The following is a 21,734-nucleotide window of genomic DNA, read 5'->3' on the forward strand; positions in this document are numbered from 1 at the left end:
GCCAGGCTGGCAATATCCAATATTACAAATATGTTTTACTAAAAATGCATGCTATTAACCAGGCCACACTTTATGCAGTGAAATTGTGTGGAATTAGAGTGAGTTCTGAAGTAAAAACCTACTTTTTGTATTCAACTAAACTCTTCTGATTTAAAAAATAATAACTATGAAGCAAAACATGACAATATGAAGTATCATGAAATCAAAAAGAATATATACACATTCTAGGAATATACTGAAGTTGATTAGTGAAAAGACAGTTATAAATATATTATTAGGCATCTTTTTATATTTCTACTGCCACTGGAATAACTCATCTCGTGCACTGATATCCTCTGTTATTATAGGCATTTACAGCTTTTGGCTAATGATACTTTAATCTGCAAAACTATATCTATGTGACATGAATTTATAAGAATATAGAATCACTCTTACATTTCTATGTGGGATTTGTTGAAAAGCCAAAGGTTGTTTTCTATTCTGAAAATTAATCATCATAAAAGAATATAAATATAAATTTAATTGATTAATTGACCTCTAGTTTTTTCCTCCTCAGGACCTTATCCACATTCTGTGTCATCTTTAAATAAAATTTAAGAATGAAGATACATAAAAAATTATTATTATCATAGCTGATTTTTGCTATATTCCATCATTATTATAAGGATAATTGAATGTTATTTCTGAATATTTTCCTATATCATCACTAAAGAGATATTCTTTGAAACCAGGCAGGCCAGTGTATGGTCAATGATTATTAGAAATTATGGGGCTTAATATTCACTGTCATTGAAATAAAGGCCCAAAATATCTATATAAAAGCACTTTTGTCCCTCCTACATGTTCTTTCAAAAATATTCTTCTGGATCTCCTGGAATCAATTGCAAGAACTATGTCCCAAAGTTTCAGTTTTTAGTACTGATCAAAAAAGTTAAGTCATATATGGCTAAAAGAACTCTAGCAATGGGTGGGGCAAGATGGGTCTGTTTTATTGTTGTTGTTTGTTTGTTTTGTTTGTTTACTGTTACTCTATAAGAAATTAAAGGATGATGAAGTAAGGGAAATTCAAGGCAGAAGCTTTTTACTCTTTGACTGTTTGATAGCTCACAAACTTAAAATTTTTAAAGGCATGTAAAAATAGATTCCCTTCTCCTTAATGCAATTTACAACATGGGTTCCTCTTTCTAGCATGTGTATTAAATAGGTATTTTAGCATATAGGTTGTAGTGATTTGTAGTGGAGTATAAAGTATATATGCATGATAATATCTGGCCTAAAATATAAGTAAAATATATACTATAATACTTCCACAATCTGATTTGATTATCTTAGACAATGAGGGCCAAACTTGTTGGTAGAAATGAAATAATAATAAAAATGGTTTAAAAAGCTGTCAACTTTTAAGTTTAATTAAGACTTCTGCAGGAATATCACACTTTGTTGCTATATATTGCTTTGCCCTTCAGCTCAGCTGTTGGCCCTGCATTAATATTCAGGCAGCATCAGTGCCAGTCCTGGTGAATCACTGAGGTATTATGAATATGCAAATGGGCAAAAGCTTTTCATGTCTTGGTTTGTCTTTTGGAGATAGTTGAAGACATAATTGGGAACAAACAACTACTGATAACTTGCATATAGATTACTGTTGCTTTGGAGTTAAAGCCATTTAATAATTTTTATTATATTGGCCTCATGATTTGATTTCAAGCAATCTTTCAGGGAAAGAAAGTGCTTTGCAGGATCTATTAAATTGCCTGAATTAGAAGAGTGTCATATTGTTTTAGTTTTCAAAGATGTTGTTAAACTGTTTTAATGAATTATTTGATATTTATGGGATTTTATCCCTTTTCCCTGGGAATTTGAAAGTCATGAATCAGGACTAAGAATATATAGCTAAGTAATAGTGTTGTCTTAGTATGTATGAGGCCCTGGGTATTTATTCTTAACAAGCCTCCAAATAACAAATGTAGTATATAATCAAATGATCTAGCTATACAAACTCTAGATTTACTGACATGTAGCGACATAATAAATAAAACAGAATAGGGGAGAAAAAAGTGTAAACTGAAACATCAAATGTAACATTTTAATTGAATTTATATTAATATTATTTTGAATTCATGTGTGTGTGTGTGTGTGTGTGTGTGTGTATGAGACAGAGAGAGAGAGAGAGAGAGAGAGAGAGAGAGAGAGAGAGAGAGAGAGAGAGGGAGAGAGAGAGAGAGAGCCCTAACTAACTGGGGTGATTTGTAATTTCTTATATTCAATTCTCCACCTCCAAAGTACTATGATCCAGGAAAGTGCAACCATAATGACTTTATGTAGTGTAGGAAATACAGGGCTTCATGAATACTAGAACAGTACACTACCAACTGTGGCATATCCTTATACTAAGATAAAAACATACATTAACAAAAATAAATGATAAATTTTCTTTAAATTAAATAAATAAAACTTTTTATTGAGAAAATGAAAGCATAAATAAATATAAATTAAAGAATCTTTAAACATATATTATTCCTTGAAAAATGATTTTTTTCTCTAATAAAGTTTTAAAAATTTAGACTGAATCTCAGTTTATGTGGCACAGTGAAAAGATCCCCAATATACTGCAGAGAGCTTTTGTTGTGTCCTCCAATTGGCTAAACTATATATGGTTCTTTTCGTAGTACTGTCTGGTTTATACAGAGTTAACCTTCAAATTGCTACCACTTGCTTCCTATGCAAAACTTCTTTTTGAGTATGTAAAAAAAGAGAGTATCTTTAATAATTAGCAATTTTAATTTAATCAGGAAATATTTCAACTATGGAAAATAATTTTAAATATAATTTGGTATGTGTATTTGCAAAAATGAGTTACAAATGTTATAGTAATGTTAAATACTGGGTAGTTTAGGTTAGTCTATCTTCTGTTTTTATTAGTAATGATTTTATACTAAAGTTTATTATCTCCAACCTCCATTTGAAATGATAAAGCTTCATTCTTTCACAAACTACATGCACTCAGGGTCCTGAGTTGTGTACATTTTAGGTTTTCACAGCTCTTTACTGGTAGGAACTTTAGACTGGCAAGTGTTCCTTTACTTTTCATGTCATTAAAAAACAGTTATGGGGGGGTCATATACTAGAAATTAAATGCCCAAGCCCTACAGTGAAACATGTCACATTAGCCAACAACTTATTGAGCAAAAGATATACATGTCCATACCAAAATTCGATGGCTATACACAGAAACAAAACATTTTGCTATGTGAATATTGGTAGAACTGGTAGAATATTGTGAAAATAAATAATTTCAGACATGTGGCATTGTATTCCTTTAAATTTACGCTCAGTAGAAAAACCTATGTTATTTATGCATATCAAATTTCAAGTTATGCACTAAAAGACCATAAAATTCCTAGAAATATTCACAAATATTTAGTAACTGGCAAAAATTGAGATTTAGTGAATTATTTCTAGAAAAATAATTTACCATTGTGTGCATGTATATATATATATTCAGTCTGTGTCCTCTGACTAAAAATTATTTACATCTATAAATGCATGTGATTATAAATATTAGAGCTGGGTTGACTTGGGACTATATGTAGGGTTGCCTAATACAATATTGTATTATAAAATGTACCTGAAGTAAAAATAAAAATGATATCATAGGAAGACATATCCAAATAATACTTCCATATTCAAAATACAGAATAACATTACATGGTATATTTTATTTTGACTAACAACTTGGGGCTTGATAGCATTAAAAACTTTAAGAATTTATTTACTCTTTATTCGTGTTTTTGTATGTGTCTAAATGGGGCAGAAAAGGGTGTCAAATTACCTGGAGCTGGAGTTACAGGGTATGGATCAATATGGGCACTGGGAGCTGAATTCTGAGCTTCTAGAAGAGCAGCAAATGGTATTAACAGCTGTGAAATTTCTGGAATCTCCTTAAGAAATAATGGGCAGAGGGAAGAGGGCTTATGGGACTTATGGGGATGGGAGAACCTGGAAAAAGGAAATCATTTGGAATGTAAACAATGAATATAGAAAATAAAAAAATAAATAATTTTTTAGAAGTAGCAACTGGAGATCACTAGATTGCTTACTCAGAGTGAATTAAACAATCACAGTCCCATGTTTGTCAGAAAAGGGGTCTTTTGCCAGATAGATTTGCCCTTCTGATATTTATTCATGCAACAATCAATTTGTCTTCCAGTAAAAATTAGCTAACATTAAATAAGTAGTAGAATGAGGATGTCAAATTATTAGCCCTGTGGCTGATGTATATATTGCCAGATGCTGGAAAGAACCCAGGTATCCCTCAACAGAAGAGTGGATACAAAAAATGTGGTATATCTACACAATGGAGTACTATTCAGCCATTAGAAACAATGAATTCATGAAATTCTTAGGCAAATGGATGGAGCTAGAAAACATCATACTAAGTGAGGTAACCCAGACTCAAAAGGTGAATCATGGTATGCACTCACTAATAAGTGGTTATTAACCTAGAAAACTGGAATACCCAAAACATAATCCACACATCAAATGAGATACAAGAAGAAAGCAGGAGTGGTCCCTGGTTCTGGAAAGACTCAGTGAAACAGTATTTGGCAAAACCAGAACGGGGAACTGGGAAGGGGTGGGAGGGAGGACAGGGGAAGAGAAGGGGGCTTACGGGACTTTCGGGGAGTGGGGGGGGGGCTAGAAAAGGGGAAATCATTTGAAATGTAAATAAATTATATCGAATAAAAAAACAAAACAAAACAAAAAAAAAAGACAGTGAATATCTCCTCCCTGTCCACTACAATTGCTTCATCCTATCAAGAACCAAGCACCTGACCCTGGACATAGTACACCATTATTTTAGCCAACACCACTGAAAATTGATACATTAGATCACCATTAAAAAATAATGTTATCTAAATTTTAAATGAATAAAATAGTTTTCTCTGTTCTTATCCATTTTCATTTCCATTTCATAATTATTGAATTCCTAGTAATTATAGTAGAAAGTTTGTATGGTGCTGACATTCTGGCATAGCGACAAGGTCTCTCTACCTAGTCCCGGCTTACCTGGAACTCATTTTACAGACAAGAGTAACGTCAAACTCATGGAGATCAACCTGCTTTTGCCTCTATAGTTCTGTAATTAAAGTCATGTGCTACTGTGCCCATCAGATGAGGACACATTTCATCATCATGGCATGTTAAAAATGGATTATCATTAGTATGTTAAAAGCTTTCAACTTGTATAAATTGATTAAAATAGTAATAAATATCTTAACATTAAATAAGTAGGTCATGAAATTTAGTTAATGTTTCCTATAAGCTGTGCCTTGTGCAAACTATCTGAAAACTATTTCATTTCCAGACTTTAGGAGGATTCTTGTCTAACAATGACTATGTTGAGAATCTGAGCTCTATTTCCAGAAAAGTATATAATTGAGACCAAAATTCTTCAAATGACAGACAGTTGGATCATTATATTCTCAAAATAGACTGCAAGAAGCATTTTGCCTCTACATTAATAGATGTCTCTAATCTGTCAGAGCTTATTCTCATATTGATTTCATAATTAGGTAACAGTGATAGCTTAAAAATTAATATCTTTACTTTTACAAAAATGTAATTTTTGAAATAGGTAGCTGATCCTTATGCCTAGACAATACTTTATTGAATGTTGTTTGTCAAAAATAAAGAGACAAATTCTAAGTATTATGCATGTTCAAACTAAGCCATGATTACATGGCAAGAGAGCCTTCCTTTGGTCTAGAGCCCCAGTGCTTGTGTATAATTTAAAGCCTTTGAGACTTAGCATAGAATGCTATAATCTTAGCATAACACTCATTATCGTCTTCATCAGATCCAGTCTATTTACTGTCAAGCTTCCCTTAAAAGAGGAAGTGCATAGGGTTATTTGACCCCCACATAAAATTTTAAAACCTACACTCTGCATTACCATGACAACTATATGTAATCTTGCTGGACTTACATGTAGCCATATGGTTTCCTGAGATAACAGTGTATTCATTTGTGTACTCTTGTATCAAGCATATAAAGTTTATTTAATAGAGATTCCATCTATGCTGGGTAAGAGCCCTGGTATTCTGAGTGTTGAATGATGACTTACATTGCTGTAACCATCACCCATACTCAGTAAATAATTACTCAGTAAACATACTCAGAATATATTAATAGGTGGGATCCTACATTGATTTCAGTGGTTTTCCTGTCTGGAGATAGTAGACTTTTATTTATGTCTAATGAAAGTTCAAGTATCACATATTTTCTTCAGTTACTTATTAAAAGAAAAGGAAAAAAAGACAGAGACAATGTCTCAAAAATTATCATTTTTATCATTATTTTATTTTAAGTGTGCATCACTTACAAGATTTGCTTAATTAATAAACTAGAATACTAATTACATGTGACAGCCTGGGATAGTGCGTTTAAGGCTTTTCTGAGCAATTTATTGATTGCTTCACAAACTAAAAACTGATAAACTGGAATTGTATCTTATCATGTAGAGAGATTCATTGCTTAGTTTCCATAAGAAACTATGGTCTATCAGTACTTTAATGGAAGTATTTGTTTATATTTTATGATTTTATTGAGAATATAATACATGAACATTTTATCTAACCAATTTTGTCCACATATCCACCATTCAACTCTTCCCATGTTTCCCAACTTCCTTCAAAATTTATGCCATATTCATTAATTATTATTAATATGTATGTATATATGTGATTAGAAGGTAAATAAGCTATTAGGGAGCTCATCTCTTCTAGGAAACTGATAGTTCTTTCAGCAGAAACTGTCCCACTGTAGCTTTTCATTTAGGTGTAGAACCATGTATAATTTTCCCTGTGCATATTTGCTTGGTAACTGGTGCAATTATTATTTTGGTCTTGTTTAAGCAATCATATTGTTGACAATTATTAGGTAGATTTTTCCTTGTAATGTCTAAGGGATACTATCTAACAATAGAATCCCTGATCTTTTATTTCTTATGATCACTCCTCCATCTTTTATGATTTTACCCTGTGATTTAGGTGTAGGAATTAAACTGTAGATATATCTGCTTTGGTTGCACACACCACAGACTAGGCACCCCATAGTCAATTATTCTCTACATTTTGACCACTTGTGTATCTTTGTAATAGTTTCTACCTGTTCCATAGAGCAGCTTCATTGGTGAGGGATCAAAGTTGGCCTAAAAACAAACAATTGAACAACACCAAAATCTAAGTTTAATGGTTTTCAAAAAAAGACTCCTGATTTTGTCCTATTTCCATATTTAGGTTCACTCAGGTGCACACACAGCTCCAACATTTAAACTACTTCATATAATGTACAAAATGTATTTCTTTTATAATACAAATATGTAATTATAAAATGTAAAAAATATTTATCAGAAATTTTTTGTAATCTACTGTGAAAATGATAGAGTTCTTTTGAAATAAATATGCTATACAGTTGCACAGAATTTGTAGGGATGGATTTATGTACTATTTGATAAGCATTTAATTCTCACGAATGTTTTTGGTATAGGCTCACTCACTCCTTTGACAGTTTTATATTTACTAAACATGTGATAGTTATATCTCAAAAGATGTGATCTATATATTTACTATGAGCAAATGACTGTCTGAAAATTAGTGCATTTCAGCAACTGAAAGAAAAGAGGATCCTTTTAAGTTTCATTTCCAGACTATTTAAAAGTTAAATCATATTACATGTCTAAACCATACAAATAATTTTTAGAAGAATATCTTATGGAATGTGGCCAATTTTTGAGTATTGCATAATTACTTTTCTTTACAAACAAATAGGTCAGTAGGTTGATCTCACTCTTCAGAAGTCTTATCTAAGATGTTCTTATTTTCTTCAAATATGAAAGAATAAAAATACATTGTACATGTCCTAGTAGAAGCTGCATAAATATTTATTTATAAATATTTAGATATGTATTTGATGAGAATATAAGACTTCAGTAAATGACATGGTCCTTTCACCTAAATGTGTAATTGCATTTGAATTATTGCTATGCAGGTGTAATGTCTTTAAAATGTTTTTATTATAGTTATACATTTCCTCAATGAGGGAATATTTATAAATACATGAATCAAGATGATGCATTTTTCTTGTATATTTTCTTGCCTTCTTCCTGCATTTTCTTTCATGATTTATCAAACATTTTATATAAAAATAGCCAATACTAAAGGAGACAAAGATGTTGGTTATTCTGGGAACTATTTTATAAATGCATTTTCATTATTATTGGTATTAAAGTAACAGAAATAACTATTCATGCCAAATTATTAACCTCAATGATAAGATTCCCACATCTATTCTTTAAAAGTATTTTGTTTTGAGGATTTCTTAAAGTATTAAATTTATTTTATTCTGTATATTGTGGTGAAGACTGAGTACAGACCACAACCTGCATATGGACGTAAGAGCATACCATGTAGGCATCACTTCTCATCATTCATGTTAGTAGTCTAAGATCAAATAGAGGCTGTCAGTTTGGAAGGCAAGTAGCAATGAGCCATCTCCTTGGCCACACAATGTTTTATATTATTGTCATCTAGAAAAACTTTGCAACCAAACTTACAATAACTTTATGTCAGTTAAATATATGGTTCGTTTTTCTGCGACTGAGAATATATATTAACTATCATTGGCCAGTTCATAGTAATTTGTATCTATTTAGAGAAAATCATCCAATGTTCTATAAAATATATTTAACAATTGGATATTTTATGTTTATCTTCTTTTAACTTTTAATCAGGTGAAACCTTGATTCTTGATTCTTGATTTTCTTTTTGTTATGCAATTTCAATGACTGTTTTTTTTTTCTACATTGAATTACTATTTTCTAAAATAATAGAAGTGAGCCATGTCTTCATCTAACAAATGATGGCATATTCTGTTCTTATTTCTACTGAGGTATGATTGATTGAGGTATGATTGAGGTATGAGTGATTGATATAACACTTTCATTTTCTTGGAATTTTATGAATGACCTGGTCTCTGTTGATTCTAACCAAATTCCTTAGCGTTTAAACTATAATTCCTAAAGACTCATGAAGGAAAGAAATTCAAATGTGTCACTAACAAAATTCCATCAGTGGGTTCCACAGTGCAGATACTTAGTAAGTAAAACTGAAATGAACAAAACATATTTTGGTAATTAAATAATTCAATTATTAAATGAAGTATTTGATTCTTATATTCCATATCTGTATTTAAGCCATCATTAGAAAGTTAATGTATCAAAATGGACTTAAGAAATCCAGGATATATAATCTCTAAGTTTATTGACCCTTGTTAAATCTATTTTTCTCATTTGAAATGAAAATAATGTATCAGAGAGCTTACATATGTATATATATATATATATATATATATATATATATATATATATATATACACTAACTATACTATTTATTATTTTAATATGGATAGGGAAATACTGTTTGAATTTCCAGTCAGAAGCTAGTAATAAAAAGAGAATTTTATATCAGTTTAATCTGTTAAATATTAGAAACTAAACAACAAAGAAATTATGAAGTTCTGAGAAAGTTTATGGAACTAAGACAATGGCAAATTAATTTTAACCTATGAAAACATTCTGTTTTATATTTGATAAATGACACTGATATTAAATTTATCACTACATTGTCTTGATTGCTTCAGTGAGAAGGACAACAACAAACACAAACATACAAAATTGAAACAGAATAATATAGGTTCACATGTTATCATATTTCTGCTAGTTTTTTGAGACAGAGTCTCACTATATAGCCCAGCATGGCATTGAACTCTAATCTTCCTGTTTCATCCTGTGACTGTTGGCATTATAGGTATGCTACAATCATTTCTAGGCTTATACTTTTTTCTTAATTATAATCACCTACCCTTGTTTTCACCCAATATTTTATCTCCTATAGCATAACATTATTTTAAGAGAGTTCTTCAAAAGCTATATTCAGGCCTAAATCTCCTAGGGCTCTAAAATGAAGTCACAAAATTTATATATCTAAAAGGTATAATGTTAAAATTCCTGAAAATGTAATGCATGCTCTAATATCCAGGTATTCTTTAATATAACCTGATAACAGTCAGAAGTAAAACAAATTAAAACTATTTTAGATTAAAAAGTACAGGGGACAATAACTGATCAATGCTGTTTATTAATTTTGATGGTTGAGCTTCATCAGATTTTCAGAGAGACACATGTGCCATGTACACCACTATGATGTAATGTGATTGTCAACTGACTACAAATTAGAGTTGATACAGAACTCCCTTAACAATACCAACTATCAAGATCTAAATCCTAATAAGTTGGTTCAGCTTCCCTTGGGTTGGAGCCCACACATGAGTGTATGTTACATTTTTCCATTTTTTTTAATCTACAGATAGTTTTGAAATACTTGGTTCCAATATGAATTTATGTTCTAAATCCCTTGCCACCCAGCACATATTTCATTTTATATTCACTTTCTGATGTGCATGAGACATTAAAGTAGTTCAAACAGTCCTTTGATAGGCATTTTCTAATCAATCTTCTGTTAATTAATTCTTATTAGCTTTATCATGCCACTGGGTTATATGTAACTTTTGTCAGCCTACATGTTATTTGTGATTTTATAATAATAAAGGTAGCTATCAAGTTGACTACTGAAATAACATAGTGGTGGATTACCTTGGGGTAAGGAGCTAGGTCTGTTCTTTAGCTATAAAGCTATAGTTAACCTAGATGGCAATGTAATCAGAAATCTGAGAAGAATAAATTATAATCTAGGAGTCATGTATTAATTAAAATGACAGAGGTTGGTCTATATATAGTCTACTACCTAAACAGTTTCCAGGTCCCTATGGTCTCCAACTTGGGCAGTCACTCTGTCAGGCCCAGAAGATGAAAAGCTTTTCCTGTGGAGCAGGAATGTGGGAGAAATGACCTACCTTGACATAGACAGTATGAGGCATTTAATTCTCTGGGTATCTTCTGATTTTCCACAGTGTAGGCCAAGCCCTGGTAGCAGGCAAGGCAATGGAGTAGTGTTTCTCAGTGGTTATCATATCACAATCCAGGTAAAATCTTGTTACTGTGTCTGTGTCTTCTGAGACCTTGGGTGAAGGTGGTCATTGTTAGGCTTTTGGAGTCTCTCTCATAATAAGCTTAAACATTTAACATCAGGCTGTGGAGAGAGTGAGGTGGGAACTATCCATAACAAAGATGGTGGATGGCCATAGAACTGCCCTTATCTAAGATGGTGCTGAAGCAATAGTATAAGCAAACATTATCTGTCCACAGCCAAGATGGTGCTGAAGCTACAGCTCCACCTAAAGGAAAGTCATATGTTTCCTATATCTTAGTATGGTAGAAACAGCTCTGTATCAGCAGAGAAATACAAAAAGGCACACATATGGAGACAAATGGACACATTTTGTCTCGTGGATAGGATGTCTCTTCTGTTACTACAGGCAGCCATTGTCACTCTGAGCAGAGCAGCAGGTCCTAGCTGTTCACAGAGCAGCTCAGCTGTGATACCTGGCTTAGAGTTGATGGGGACCAGAATGGAAAGAAACCAGAGATCTGATGGTGGTGGTGGCAAGTGGGAGGTGGAAAGTGAGCCTGTGCCATGTAATGCCAGGTGGCAGGGCTGAGCAGGTAGTGGCAGTCTTAGTAACCAAGAAACAGAAGTATAGGCAGTGGCTCAGAAGAGCAGAGTACCGGGCAGGGAGCAAGAATGCTAGGGGCAGGGTGGAGAGCACATGGCAGTGGCAGAATTAAGGGGAAAAAATACTCAGAGTAGATAGCAATGGATGGGAAAATGCAGGGGAGTGGGTACGGGAGGGGGGAAGTATGGATCACTGGTGAAAGTTGTAAAAGTTTTCCTTTTAAAGTACCAGTAAGTGGCCATTTACAGTTATTGTGTTGTGGATAGTGGAGTCAGATATAGCCTATGAATGTGGAAGCCCTTTAGACTGGGAGCCATTTCAGTTGAGAGCCTGGAAGGTTCTTTGAAGATATTTCATTCTGGGTGAGAGTAGGAGGTAGCTACTTGCCTGTTTGTTCTATCATCAAAAGGACAGGTGCAGCAGCTAGAAAGGATAGCCAGGCTAAATCACCAGATCATCATGAGGTGAACTTGCGGTATAAGCTCAAGGCCAATGCCCTAAGCCATGGCAAGAGAAGACTCACTCAGGCCTGGTGTTTTTCCAGCAGTGAAAATAGGAAGACCACTCAGAGAAGAAGAAAATGTTTCCCTCAAGGGAAAACGTCCTAGGAGTCAGATAGGAGGCCTGTCAAAAAGACTGTGAATACTTCATCCATCAAGGACTCTAGGGTGGCTGCAACTCAACAGCCCTCCCATAGGACTATGGTACATTTACACTGAACACTATGGGAAGAGATATTCAATTTGCCAGTGTTTGGATGGATGGGTCTAGCTAGTGATCTGATGGCTGGAAAGTCCATGAAGCAGCAGGGGATGTGAATCTGTGAGCTGCTACTCTGAGTCTTACGGCACCATTGCTGTGTTTTATAAAAATTAAAGAGCCAAGGAAATGGTCAATAGAGCTAGTTATGGTGAGGTGGGATAGTGTGTCTCTGTGTGCCCATGCTAACGTAAACCTTCCCCTTTAGGTACCAGCCACATGACAGATATAGAATGGAAAAGAGTTTACTTAGAGTATTGGAAGGGGGGTTGGGAAAGAAATAGAGACAGAGAGACAGAAACAGAAGGAGTAGAAGGAAGAGGAGGAGGACGAGGAAGAGAAGGAGGAGGAAGAGGAGGAGGAGGAGGAGGAGAAAGAGAGGCTGGCCAGGAACATGTGTTGGGGGAGAAGGAAGGGAAGAGAGGGAAAATGGGGTCAGGGAAAGAAGTGGCAGAGGGTAAGAGAACAACATAGTCAGGAGGGAAACATCCCCTTTATATAGTAAGCAAGGCATACCTGGCGGTTGCTAGGTAACTGTGGGGTAGAATGCTAACAGGAAAAAAAATAAAAGTTTTTCTAAAATGTTATTTATGCTATTTCAACTGAAATGTATCACTATTAACTTTTAAAAGAATATTAAAATAAAAGCCATTGAATCTGTATATCGCTTTCTGCAATCTCCATCAAATCCCAGCTCAGTTCTTCATAGAGTTAGAAAGAGCAATTCTCAAATTCATCTGGAATAACAAAAAACCCAGGATAGCTAAAACTATTCTCAACAATAAAAGAACTCTGGGGCAATCATATCCCAGACCTCAAGCAGTACTACAGAGCAATAGTGTTAAAAGCTGTATGGTATTGGCACAATGACAGGCAGGTAGATTAATGGAATAGAATTGAAGACTCAGATGTGAACCCACACACCTGTGGTCACTTGATTTTCAACAAAGGTGCTAAAACCATCCAGTGGAAAAAAGAGCCTTTTCAACAAATGGTGCTGGATTAACTAGAAGTCAGCATGCAGAAGAATGCAAATCGATCTATTCTTATCTCCTTGTACTAAGCTCAAGTCCAAGTGGATCAAGGACCTCCACATAAAACCAGACACACTGAAACTAATCAAAAAGAAACTGGGGAAGACCCTTGAGCACATGGGCACAGGGGAAAATTTCCTGAACAGAACACCAATAGTTTATACTGTAAGATCAAGAATTGACAAAATATAAATAAATGTATTATTTTTAAAAAACAGAAACATTGAACTAGCAGGTGAAAAATGAAGAGATAACCATTAAATATTAGGGAAAATCTTGATAAAACATGGCTCTTATTTTATTTTATTTTTTTAACTTTCTATAGGTAGATCAATGGAATAGAATTGAAGACCCAGATGTGAACTCACACGCCTATGGTCACTTGATCTTCAACAAAGGAGGTAAAACCATCCAGTGGAAAAAAGATACCCTTTTCAACAAATGGTGCCTCATAAAATTACAAAGTTTATGTAAGGCAAAGGACACAGTCAAAAGGACAAAATGGCAACCAGCAAATTGGGAAAAGATCTTGACCAACCCTATATCCGACAGAGGGCTAATATTCAAGATATAGAAAGAACTCACGAAGGTAGACTCCAGAGAGCCAAATAACCCTATTAAAAAGTGGGGTACTGGGGTAAACAGAGAATTTTCACCTGAGAAATATCAAATGGCTGAAAAGCATATCCAGCATCATTAGTCATTAGGGAAATGCAAATCTCAGGGTCTCAAAACACCCCTGAGATTTCACCTCACACCAGTCAGAATGGCTAAGATTAAAAACTCAGGAGACAGCAGATGTTGGCAAGGATGTTGAGAAAGAGGAACACTCCTCCACTGCTGGTGGGATTGCAAGCTGGTACAACCACTCTGGAAATCAGTCTGGCGGTTCCTCAGAAAACTGGGCATGACACTTTTGGAGGACCCTGTTATACCACTCCTGCACATATACCCAGAGGTTTCCCTGGCATGCAATAAGGACACATGCTCCACTATGTTCATAGCAGCTTTACTTATAATAGCAAGAAGCTGGAAAGAACCCAGCTGTCCCTCAATGGAGGAATGGATACAGAAAATGTGGTGTATTTATACAATGGAATTCTACTCAGCAATTAAAAACAATGAATTCATGAAATTCTTAGGGAAATGGTTGGAACTGGAAGTGAGGTAACCCATTCACAAAAGACCACACATGCAATGCAGTCTCTGATAAGTGGATATTAACCCAGAAGCTCTGAATACCCAAGACATAATTCACATATCAAATGATTCCCAAGAAGAAGGAAGGAGAGGGCCCTGGCCCTGGAAAGGCTTAATGCAGTATTGTAGGAGAGTACCAGGATAGAGAAGTGGGAGGGGTTTGATTAGGGAATGGGCAGAGAGAAGAGGGCTTATGGGACCATGGGGAGGGGGGAACTGGGAAAGGGGAAATCATTTGGAATGTAAACAAAGAATATAGAAAATAAAAAAATAAAATAAGAGCTATGTTTTTATCAAGTTATTTCCTATTATTTAATGGTTATCTTTTCATTCTGTACCTACTTCAATGTTTCTGTTTTTTAAAATTATACATTTATTTATAATTTGTATATTCAATTTTAATATCTGAATTTAATGTTCATTGATTTATCATCTTTGAATATATCTTCCTTTTTTTAGTTTTAACTCATTATTTGCTGAAGTGTAATCTTTACTTCTGAGATTCATAAAAGGAAGTCTTCAAATGTAGTATTTGAGTATTTCACATTTTTATCATATCTATATGGTTCTTTAACCTCTCCCAACACACACCCACTCTTGTGGCCACCAAACTTGATGTCCTCTTTTTCTTTTATGTGATTCACTTTTTCCTCTGTTAGTTGGGTCAAATTGAAAGCTACTTAATATACCTTTCAGCCTGTGGCATAATGATTATGTAGGCTGCACAAATAGGAACTTAAGGGGTAGGAGATATGGTTGAGCAGTTAAGAATATTTGTTGCTCTCATAGTGGACCTATGATTTTTTCCAGTACACATAGGTTGTCTTATACCTCTAGTTCCAGAATCTCACATAACCTCTTCTGACTTCTGAGAATACTGTACACATATTGTGCACAGGCATGCATACAAGTAAAACACTTATACATATAAAATAATAAAATGTCTTTAAAAGTAGGAACTCATTATCAATGAGGGAAGAAATAAAAGTATAGGTTCTTAATGTAAAATTGTTTAGGTATCCTTCATAGAATTGAAGTATATAGAGAAAAATGTCCTCTTCATTAGTCTTTGACTGGGTATATCATTGTTATCATTATTATTGTTACTGTTATTGTTATTATTGCTATTTGTCTTTACCTAACTCATCCTTTTTGCAAGCTGTATATTTTGGTTTTACTTTGTGTGTATCCTGTTATACCCCAGCATTCTTTTCTACTTCTTGCTATACCTTATGGCTTTACTTCCTTTTCATTTCCCAAGTGTGAAGATGCATGCTCAAAACATTAACACTGAAAATGTCGTGTCAGGAATTACAAATTTATTTTATCACAGGTACCCTCTTCAGTTTTCTTTTCTTTTCTTTTCTTTTCTTTCTTTCTTTCCTTCCTTCTTATTTTTTTTTTTCTCTCAGGACTGCCATTCCCTTCTTGAGAGCTCAGCTAAATAATTAAGTGCCTGTTGGCTATAATTACCCAGCACATCTTATTGATTTGATATTAAACATTTTCCAAAGTTACTTTGCCTTCTTGTTGAAAACTGATATATCCTATAATACTGACAGTTTTGATGAACAAACATCTAGTAATTGAGTGTATCATCTACCTCTTATCATCTATTCATTTATTCATTCATTCATTCAAAATATTAAATAAATACTTCATCCATGTTACTCTTTTGTATTCCTGGGGATAATGTAGTTACTTCAAAGTTCCTATTACAATCAGATTCATTCTAGTGGGGGTTATTATTTTTGTAGGCATGGTAAATAATGTTAAATATTTTATGCATGAAATTTACAGTGTACTGCATATACCCAAGAACACAACGTGCTTTTCTGAGGTTGCTGATCCAGAGAAAGGGCAGCTAGTTTAAACACAGTAGTCAGAGATTAATTTTCTAAGAAGACTTTGGTCAAGTCAATAACATACTGAATTGATGAATAAGGTAAAGATGGGGATGGTGAGTGCTTATAAGTGAGGCAACATTTAGTCAAGTTCTTTATTGATAGGGATTATACTTGAGGGAGTTAAGAATATGGTAGAATGTAAATTTTAATTAAGCATGGAATGTTTTAGAATAGTAAATCAGATGGTTTATTTCTGCAGTTCAATAGTAAGATGTGTTGATCAGTTCATTTCTACTCTAACAATTATTTCAACAAAATTAAGGTATAATCAATATATCATATATTATTTCTCATGTAGGAAACAAGCTAAACAAAAAAGTTCAATGCATTCACAGTGTAATTAGAAGGCAAATCTTAACATCAATAAAAGCTAACACCTAGGAATGGTATAACTGAGTCTTAAGGTAGAACTATTCCCAGTTTTGTAAGAAAACATCAAAATGATTTCTAGAGTGCTTGTATCAAGGTTGTACTCCCACATGCAATGGAGGAGTGTTCCCCTTCCTCCACATCCTGGCCAACATGTGCTATATCTTGAGTTTTTGATCTTGGCCATTCCAATGGGTGTAAGATGGAACCTTTGAGTTGTTTTGATTTGCATTTCCCTGATGACTAATGATTTTGAACATTTCAACTGTTTTTGGCCATTTGTGACTCCTGGGTTGAGAATTCTCTGTTTAGCTCTGTATCCCATATGTTACTTAGGTTATTTGGTTTGTTGATGTCTAATTTTTTGGGTTCTTTATAAATTTGCATATTAGCACTGTGTCAGATATAGGGTAGGCGAAGATCCTTTTCCAATCTGTATGCTGTGTAAAGTGAATGAAATAATCTCAATGCTGGAAAAAATATGATTTACCCTTAGAAAAGGGAAAAAAAGCTGGAACTCAGACCTGAGAGATACCTTTATCCCTATTTTCCTGGTGCTTTCAGATAAAAACATAGGTTGATTTATTGAAAAATATAATAGGCAAATTTTAACTATGTATTTAAAAACCTTTTTAAATCGAGTTGCTAGGATATATTAGAAACCATTATAATAATTTTAATCTTTCTTGTTATTCTCTACTTCAAGAGAAAAATCTATTTTCATCTAAAGCAAAGGAAAAGAAGTATAACAATAAAAAAAGGATTTTTTTTTTTTTTGTAAACAACTTTCATTTATTTCTTTTCTTTGTGCATGGGTGTTTGCCTGCCTACTACATACATGCAGGACATTCAATGACCAGAAGAGGGTGATAGAAACTGCAATTACAAATAGTTTTTATCAACAATTTTGGGTTTGGTAACCAAAGCGCAGTCCTCTGCAAGAGCTCTAAACCTCTGAGCCAGCTCTTCAGCCCCAAGATTAGTTTTTCAAATCAAAAGTTCCCAGGTCTCCCTGTGACACAGTCAATGAGCCCTCAGGAGGTCTGTGTGCACCTGACTGCTGTATATTGTTCTAGGTTATATAAAAAAATGTCTCCTCCTCTGGAACTGTCATGTCCAGTTTTCTGAGGAACAGCCAGACTAATTTCCAGAGTGCTTGTGAACTGGAAAATATCATCCTCAGTGAGGTAACCCAATCACAAAAGAGCACACATGGAATGTAGTCACTGCTGAGTGGATATTAGCTCAGAAGCTCTGAATACCCAAGGCATAATTCACATATCAAATGATTCCCAAGAAGAAGGAGGAGAGGGCCCTGATCCTGGAAAGGCTTGATGCAGCAATGTAGGGGATTATCAAGACAGAGAAGTGGAAAGGGGTTGATTGGGGAATGAGTAGAGGGAAGAGGGCTTATGGAACTTATGGGGAAGAGGAAACTTGGAAAAGGGAAATCATTTGGAATGTAAGCAAAGAATGTAGAAAATAAATTTAAAAAAGCTTCCTCATCTCTAAGTTTATGAGAAATACTGACTTGAAGAAGAGCAATAGATTTTCACCAAGTCCCAAAGCTGCAAAGGAAAAAGTATTGAAGGGAATGCATGTGACCTGACAATAACATTATCAGCCATTAATCCACATTTAAATGACAATGAAATATGACTGTAGCCTCACTTGAATGATTCCTTTAAATACAAACTGGTTCATGGAAATTTATAAAGTTTGGAACTGGATACATGTTATTTGTGTGTCTATGTTACTTTAGATGGGTGGCCTTTTTAAAAAAATTCCTTTCAAAACACTATAAAAACTGACAATATTAAGTGGAGAAAATATCTGAAACATTAAAAATATTTTCCTCTCTGTTTTGTGTTGTTTGAAACAGAGTTGCACACTAGCCTCAGCTGGTCAGAAACTCACTGTGTAGTCCAGTTTGAAAACTTCATGGACTCATCCTATCTCATCTTAAGTACTGAAAATACAGGTGTGTGTGGCCTAGAGTAATGAGGTCTCTAATTTAACACTAAGGAAATGTGAATATTGTTTATTTTTAAAGTAAAAAATTAGTTTGGAAAATAGCTTCATAGCTTTCTGTAACATTAACCATGTGCTTACCACATTACCCTGAACTTCCAAGATATGCTATTAATAACTTATAATAGTAAGGAAAACTTTATTTTGACTTGTCCATACTTGAAGTCATAAAAATGGCTTTACCCATGAGTGCATAAAATAGTAGGGAATATCCACATAGCAGACTACTTTCAACAACATAAATGTGTAGAACACTGATAAAGAAGGCCATAGACATATTTTAAATGCATGTTGATAAGTCCAAGAAAGAAAAGCTTCAAATCTATATGAGGAATTAATGAATTTATTTCACCTTCTCGACAATTTTTTTTAATGTACACAGTGGGAGACTGATGAAAGAGAGTGAGGGAGTGGCAGGATGAAGTTAGAGGAAGTGATAAATGCAGAAATCAAAAAACAACAACCACCAGAACAAATGAGGCTAAGTGTCTCAGGTCAGCATGTAGAAGAATGCACATTGACCCATTCTTATTTCCTTGTACAAAGCTCAAGTCCAAGTGGATCAAGGACCTCCACATAAAACCAGACATACTGAAGTAATAGCAAAGAAACTGTGGAAGAGCCTTGAGCACCTGGGCACAGGGGAAAATATTCCTGAACAAAACACCAATAGCTTCTGCTCTAAGATCAAGAATTGACAAATGGGAACTCATAAAATCACAAAGTTTCTGTAAGGCAAAGGACACTGTCAAAAGGACAAAACAGCATCCAACAAATTGGGAAAAGATCTTGACCAACCCTACATCCAATAGAGAGAGGGCTAATATCCAATATATACAAAGAACTCATGAAGGTAGAATCCAAAGAGCCAAATAACCCTATTAAAAATTGGGGTACAGAGATAAACAAAGAATTTTCACCCGAGGAATATTGAATGGCTGAGAAGCACCAAAAGAAATGTTCAACATCCTTAGTCATCAGAGAAATGCAAATCAAAACAACCATGAGATTTCACCTCACACCAGTCTGAATGCCTAAGATTAAAAACTCATGAGACAGCAGGTGTTGGCGAGGATATGGAGAAAGAACACTCCTCCACTGCTGTTGGGGCTGCAAGCTGGTACAACCAATCTGGAAATCATTGTGGCAGTTCCTCAGAAAACTGGGCATGATACTACCGGACGGCCCTGCTATACTAGTCCTGGGCATATACCTGGAGGATTCTACAGCATTCAATAAGGACACAAGCTCCACTATGTTCATAGTAGCCCTATTAATAATAGCTAGAAGCTGAAAAGAACCCAGATATCCCTCAATGGAGGAATGAATACAGAAAATGTGGTATATTTAAACTATGGAATACTACTCAGCTATTAAAAACAATGAATTCATGAAATTCTTAGGCAAGTGGGTGGAACTGTAGAATGTCATACTGAGTGAGGTGACCCAATCACAAAAGAACATACATGGACAATGAGTATGCACTCACTGATAAGCAGATATTAGCCCAGAAGCTTGAAATACCCAGGAAAAAATTCACATATCAAATGATGCCCAAGAAGTAGGAAGGGGAGGCCCCTGGTCCTGGAAAGGCTCAGTGTAGCAGTGTGGAGGAATACCAGGATAGGGAAGTGGGCAGGGGTTGATTGGGGAACAGGGGGAGGGAGAGGGCTTATGGGAGTTTTGGGGGAGGGGGGATCCTGGAAAGGAGGAATGTAAATAAAGAATATATTGAATAAAAATAATTAAAATAATAGTAGCTCTAAAAATATGAAATGTAAATAAATGATATATCAAATAAAAAAGAAAAGAAAAAAGAACTTCTTGATACTAAATCACGTCTCAGATCAATAGTTAGGTCTAGATAATCTGCTTAAAGTTAATAAAAGAGAGGCTATAGGAGAAATAGCTTCATCACTTCATATTCTTAAACAAAAACAGAAACTCTTTTTGTTTTATTTACTCATTTTTTTTTTGGTACAGCTACTCAAAATAGCAAGTAAAGTAGCTCCTCAAATCATGATAGAGGAACAAGCACTTCAGCTCTATTCCAAACCACTACTGATTCAAAAATACTTCAGTTGGTTATAGACTCAGCAATAATATTTTTTCCTTTTTTTAATTTTCTTTATTCTTTGTTTACATTCCTAATGATTTCCCCTTTCTAAGTTCACCCCTCCCCATATGTCTCATAAGCCTTCTTCTCTCCACCCATTCTCCAATCACCTCCTTTTTCTCTGTCCTGGTACTCGCATACAATGCTAGATCAAGCCATTCCAGGATCAGGGCCCTCTCCTTACTTCATGAGAGTCATTTGTTATGCTAATTGTGCTTTGGGTATTCAGAGCTTCTGGGCTAATATCCACTTATCAGAGATCGCATGCCATGTGTATTTTTTTTGTAACTGGGTTACCTCACTTAGGATGGTGTTTTCCAGTTCCAACCATTTGCCTAAAAATTTCATAAATTCATTGTTTTTAATTGCTGAATAGTACTCCACTGTGTAAATATACCACATTTTCTGTATCCATTCCTCTATTGAGGGACATCTGGGTTCTTTCCAGCTTCTGGCTATTATAAATAAGGCTGCTATGAACATAATGGAGCATGTGTCCTTATTGCATGCCAGGGAATCATCTAGGTACAGACCCAGGAGAGGTATAGCAGGGTCCTCCGGAAGTGTCATGTCCAGATTTCTGAAGAACCGCCAGACTGATTTACATAGTGGTGGTACCATCTT

This window comes from Apodemus sylvaticus, chromosome X (assembly GCF_947179515.1).
Source record: "Apodemus sylvaticus chromosome X, mApoSyl1.1, whole genome shotgun sequence".
NCBI lineage: Eukaryota > Metazoa > Chordata > Mammalia > Rodentia > Muridae > Apodemus > Apodemus sylvaticus.